A 6,365-nucleotide genomic window follows, 5' to 3' on the forward strand; every position below is an offset into this window, starting at 1 on the left:
CTAAATGCATGATTTCGGTCCAAACTTCACATAATCATATACTAACATGGTACAAACATAGAATTACAACATATTGAAGCTCAATTTCATAATTTAGCTACATGCATGTCCCAAAATACGTCAAACTCAATCATTAACGTAACAAATTCATGCATTCAAGCTCATATCTTCTCAATTTGTACATGCATGTGATGGATTAGCCACATTCTCAACTTAGATAACACAAATGGTGACCAAGACATGAGTTTCCTTTAATATTTCACATGAATTATACACATTTGTGCTCAAACATGCAATATCAAGGTGATTTCCTACATGCATGCACATATTAAGCTTCAATTCAACAATTACAACCCAATTTCATTTCAATCTTACTTTTGATCACCCAATTAGCTTGAACACACAAAATTACAAACTATAATCCAAGAATTACTCACCTAGAAGCTTTGATTCACACAAACTATAACAATTCTTGGATTATCTTCAAGGTTCCCAAGCTTTAAGCTACAATTTGCACAATTCTCTTCTCTCTCCCTCTCTACAGCCGACCCTCCTCCTTCTCTCCAGGTTTGATCAGCCAAAATGAATACATAGGAGAGAATGGGAAGTGTAGTGACCTTCCCCACCAATTCCCACTAACTCATGATAATAATAGTAAATAATTGGGCACCAATTTACCAATTTAATCAACTTAACCTGGTCCGAATCAATTTTTCAATTAAACTTCACCGTAGGCTCTAAAAATTATGCCAATCACAATGGCGTAATCAATTTCGGGTTCTGTGGCCGATAAGGCCCTCAATTAAATTTCCAAAGCTGATTATTCAAACAGATATTCCTACGGTGAATAGATAAAACTTCAAAAATCACATATATTCACATAATGGCATATAAAATCATGGTAAACACATAATCATACTCAATTAAGGACCAATTAGCATACTACGGAACAGGGGTATCACAGTCTACATAATCATACTTAATGAAGGACCAATTAGCATACTACGGAACAGGGGTATCACAGTCTTCCCCCCTTTAGGAAGTTTGGTCCTCCAAACTTAATTTACCTTCGTCGGGAAACAAATGTGGATAGCGTAGACGCATTTCCTCCTCTTTTTCCCATGTAGCATCTGTCCCATAGTGTTCCTTCTATTCCACTTTCACCATTGGAATGGATTTGTTTCTCAATTCTTTCACTTGTCGGTCAACAATTCTTTCCGGCCATTCAGCATATTCTATATTTTCATCAATAGCAACCCGATGTTAATCAATCACATGCAACAGGTCTCGGAGGTAACCCCTCAACATTGACACATGAAACACATTGTGGATTTGCTCAAATCCCGGTGGCAAAGCAACCCTGTAGGCAACTAGACCAAGCCTTTCCAAAATTTGGAACGGCCCAATGTAACGGGGTGACAACTTGCCCTTCTTCCCAAACCTGACTTGGCCTTTCATCGGATGAACACGTGGTCGCCGACCTCATATTCAAGAGGTCTTCTCCGAACGTCTGCATAATTCTTCTGTCGGTCTTGAGCCATTTTGAGCCTTTGCCGAATAGTTTTGATCTTTTCAGAGGTGTCTTGTACAATTTCAGGCCCAAGCAAAGCTCTGTCCTCGACCTCTGTCCAACAAATAGGTGATCTACACCTCCTGCCATACAAAGCCTCGTATGGTGCCATGCCGATGCTGGAGTGGAAGCTGTTATTATAAGCAAACTCTGCAAGCGGCAAATAGTCTTCGCAACTCCCCTGAAAATCCAAAGCACACATGCGAAGCATATCTTCCAAAGTTTGTATCGTTCGATCTGACTGGCCATTTGTCTGTGGGTGGAATGCAGTACTGAACCTTAGTTCTGTTCCCATAGCTTCCTGCAAACTCTTCCACAATCTAGATACAAATTTTGGATCCCTATCTGACACAATGGATACCAAAACTCCGTGTAACCGGACAATTTCGTCAACATAAATAGTAGCCAATCTATAAGCGGTAAATGTAGTTTTGACAGGCAGAAAATGTGCAGATTTAGTCAATCTATCAACTACAACCCAAACAGAATCCATACCTCGAGAGGTCCGAGGTAGGCCAACAACGAAATCCATAGTCACATGTTCTCACTTCCACTCAGGAATAGGGAGAGGTTGAAGTAGACCGCCGGGTTTCTGATGTTCCGCCTCAACTTGCTGACACTGAAGGCACTTGGACACATATTCTGCAATCTCTTTCTTCATTTTAGGCCACCAATAGGTTTGTTTCAAATCCCGGTACATTTTATTGTTACCCGGATGCATAGCAAATACGAATCTGTGGGCTTCATCTAAAACCCTCTTCTTTAGCTCCGGAATATCAGGAACGCATATTCTGTTCCGGAATTTCAACACTTCGTTCTCAATACTAAATTCTGCTTTTGGACTTGTCTTAAATTCATCCATTTCCTTTCTGAGGAACTCATCCTCTTTTTGTTTCTGCTTGATTTCATCAACAATTGCCGGCTCGGCTGTAATAACGGCTATCAATTCGCCCTGTTCACATGCTACCACTTCAATTTTAGACTTTTCAAAGTCTTGCAAAATCTCCCTTTGTTTAGTAAGCAAACAAGCCATACTCCCTGTTGATTTTCTGCTCAAGGCATCAGCCACTGTATTAGCTTTCCCGGGATGGTACTGAATCTCTAGGTCATAGTCTTTTATCAGTTCTAGCCATCTTCTCTGACGCATATTCAACTCTTTCTGCGTGAAGAAGTATTTCAGGCTCTTATGATCCGTGTAGACTTCACACTTTGCCCCATACAAGTAATGCCGCCAGATTTTCAAAGCAAAAACAACTGCGGCCAATTCTAGGTCATGTGTTGGATAATTCTTCTCATGTGGCCTCAACTGTCGGGAGGCGTAAGCAATAACCTTTCCGTTCTGCATTAACACACAACCCAAACCCTTATAAGATGCGTCATTGAAAATCACAAAATTTTCCGTACCTGTAGGTAGTGTCAAAATTGGTGCAGTGGTCAATCTTGTCTTCAATTCATGAAAGGCTGATTCTCTTTCACTATTCCACTCAAATGGTTGTCCCTTACGTGTCAATTGGGTAAGAGGCACAGCTAATTTCGAAAAGTCCTTTACAAATCTCCTGTAGTACCCAGCCAAGCCCATGAAACTGCGAACTTCTGTCACATTAGTTGGTGTAGGCTAATTCACAATTGCTTCTATTTTCTGCGGGTCCACTGAAATTCCTTCCTTGTTGATCACATGCCCTAAGAAAACAACCTCATCCAACCAAAACTCACATTTCCTTAGTTTAGAAAATAATTTCCTTTCTCGAAGTATTTGTAAAACAGTCCCCAAATGATATTCATGTTCAAGTCTATCTTTAGAGTATATCAAAATATCATCGATGAAGACTACAACAAACTCATCAAGGTAGGTTTTAAAAATTCTATTCATTAGGTCCATAAATGTTGCCGGAGCATTAGTCACTCCAAATGGCATAACAAGAAACTCAAAATGACCATACCTCGTTCTGAATGCGGTTTTCTCAACATCCTCTACTTTAACCTTCAGGTGATGATACCCGGATCTCAAATCAATCTTAGAAAACACCTGTGATCCCTGCAACTGGTCAAATAAGTCATCAATACGGGGTAAGGGATATTTGTTCTTTATCGTTACCTTGTTCAGTTCCCGGTAATCAATGCACAAGCGCAAAATACCATCCTTCTTCTTTACAAATAACACTGGTGCACCCCAAGGCGAAGTGCTAGGCCGGATAAACCCTTTATCAAGAAGGTCTTGCAACTGTTCCTTTAATTCTTTCATTTCGGCAGTAGCCATTCTGTAGGGAGTTTTAGAAATAGGCTGGGTGCCTGGCACAGTCTCAATAGTAAACTCTATCTCCCTGTCTACCACTTCCCCTGGTAATTCATTCGGAAACACGTCCGGAAATTCTCTAACAATAGGAATATTATTCAATTCAATATTTACGGATTGTTCAGTCAATACATAACACAAATAACCCTGGCACCCCTTCCTGATCAATTTACATGCTTTCATTGCAGATATCAAATATGGTGGAGGCACTACCCCATTTCCTACAAACACAATCTCTTTCTGTTCTGGGGGTTTAAACACAACTCTCTTTGTCACACAATCTATAGTGGCACAATATTTGGTCAACCAATCCATGCCCAAAATTACATCGAAATGTCTAAAGTTTAAGGGCATCAAATCTACATATAGGGTAGCATCCTCAATATGCATATCACAAAACCGATATATATAGTCACATAACACAGATTCCCCCGATGGAGCAGACACACACAACATATATGGCAACAATTCTAGGGGTCTTTTCAGTCTAAATGCAAATGCATATGTCACAAATGAGTGCGTCGATCCAGAATCAATTAATACAAAGGCATCCTGATTACATATTGAAATGGTACCCGAGACAACGGCATTGGCATTCCGTGTATTGCCCGGAACGAGTGCAAAAGCTCTCCCTTGTCTCACTGTATCCCCAGTAGTAGCAGATCTCAAAGTGTTTCCCGCCTTTGGGATCGATGCAGTGGAGCTAGCAGCTATCTTCCCACCATTCTGATTACAATCTCGGGCTATATGCCCTTGTTTCCCACACTTAAAACAGGCTCCCGATGCACGGTAACAGACACCTTGGTGCCGTTTGCTACAAGTGTTGCACATGGCAGTTGTGTCTCGGGAAGAACTTGAAGTAGTTGAGGGGCCCGTGTTTTGCTTTTTCAGAAATTTCTTCTTCGAAAAGAAGCCTTGTCTTTTGTTGCCTTTCCATTCGGTTGTTGGCTTAGCTTGTCTAGCTATGTTAGCCTCTGATATGATGGCCCGGTCAAGCACCCCGATGTAGGTCTCCAACTTCAGGACATTCACTCTCTCTAGGATGTCACTTCGGAGCCCACCTTCAAAATGCCTTGCCTTCTTATAATCAGTGTCAATTACGTGTGGTGCAAACCTGGCCAACTCAGTAAATTTGGCCTCACACTCCGCTACAGTCATGCTGTCTTGCTTGAGTTCCATGAACTCTGCCAATTTCCTATCCCGGACACACTGCGGAAAGTACTTGTCATAGAATATTTCCAAAAATTTCACCCAATCGACATCTCTGTGGTTTTCCCTCATCAACATCCACCATCTTCTCGCTTCATCTTCTAGCATAAAGGTGGCTAGAAGCACTTTCTGTGTATCCGAGCACGGAAATACTTCAAACAATTTTTCGATCCCAAGAACCCAAGCTTCAGCTTTCAAAGGATCTAGTCCGCCATGGAACTGTGGTGGTTTCATTTTCTTGAATTCCTTGGTGAGAGCGATTATCCGATCATCATTTTGATTATCTGGCACAGGTGGTGCCGGAGGTGGAGGTGGCGGATGTGGTTGCTGCCACTGTTGTTGCCACTCCTGTTGCTGTCTCAAGGCTTCTGCCATTTCTTGGATCAGTCTTTCCATTCTGTCCAGTCTGGCAGTAGAGGATTCCTCTAACTCATCAACTCTGGTTCTCACCATCTGATTAAACTTGCATTATATTTCATACAAAAGGTATACAAGTACGCATACACTAAGGAGCACATATTTCCAGATAATTTGCAATGCAAGTAGTTCACAACTTACACATATAATTATTCATAACAAAACATTTAAGCATATAATCAATGCTTCCAAACTCGTACTTATCACATGAATGCATCCTAGATCTTATCTAGACGCTTATTGCTCTTTTTGGACAAGTGTGTGAGTTATTAACTCGTGCTCTGATACCACTCTGTCATGACCCGAACCCGCCCCTATGGGTTAAGGACATAACCGGCCAGCAATCTTGAGATTACCTACGGCCTCAGACCAGAACAGACATAGCTTGTCAGAGTAAAGGGGCCAAACGGAAGCAATAAATAAAAACTTTGTCCATAGAGTCGTGCTTATATGCACATTAACAGACCATATTCAGTTACGTTAATAACCCACATCAAAAGTGCAGTTCCACAAAATTCATTACAGACAGGATCATCCAAAACGAGTCAACCTATGACAGACTAATTACAGATATACATAAAGTCCTTGCCGGCAAGACAAAATATAATTACATAGCAAAAGGCAAGGGTAGGTCTCAAGAGTGAGACGCAAGGCTGACTTCCTCAAAACTCGGATCTTTCCTAGCAGACTTCACTGGGGCTGGGTTTGGACTTCCCTTGGCTCACCTACAAACACATGAATGAGCGTGAGCGATAGCCCAGTGAATAATATCAAATGCAAAAATTACATAACAATGTAGAACAACATGTTCCAAACGGCCTTTGGCCCAATTCACATTTCTACTTAAAATATATATATATATACTTATCAAGTGAC

The sequence above is a fragment of the Camellia sinensis genome, chromosome 9 (genome assembly GCF_055761805.1).
Source record: "Camellia sinensis isolate YWXY chromosome 9, ASM5576180v1, whole genome shotgun sequence".
NCBI classification, from domain to species: domain Eukaryota; kingdom Viridiplantae; phylum Streptophyta; class Magnoliopsida; order Ericales; family Theaceae; genus Camellia; species Camellia sinensis.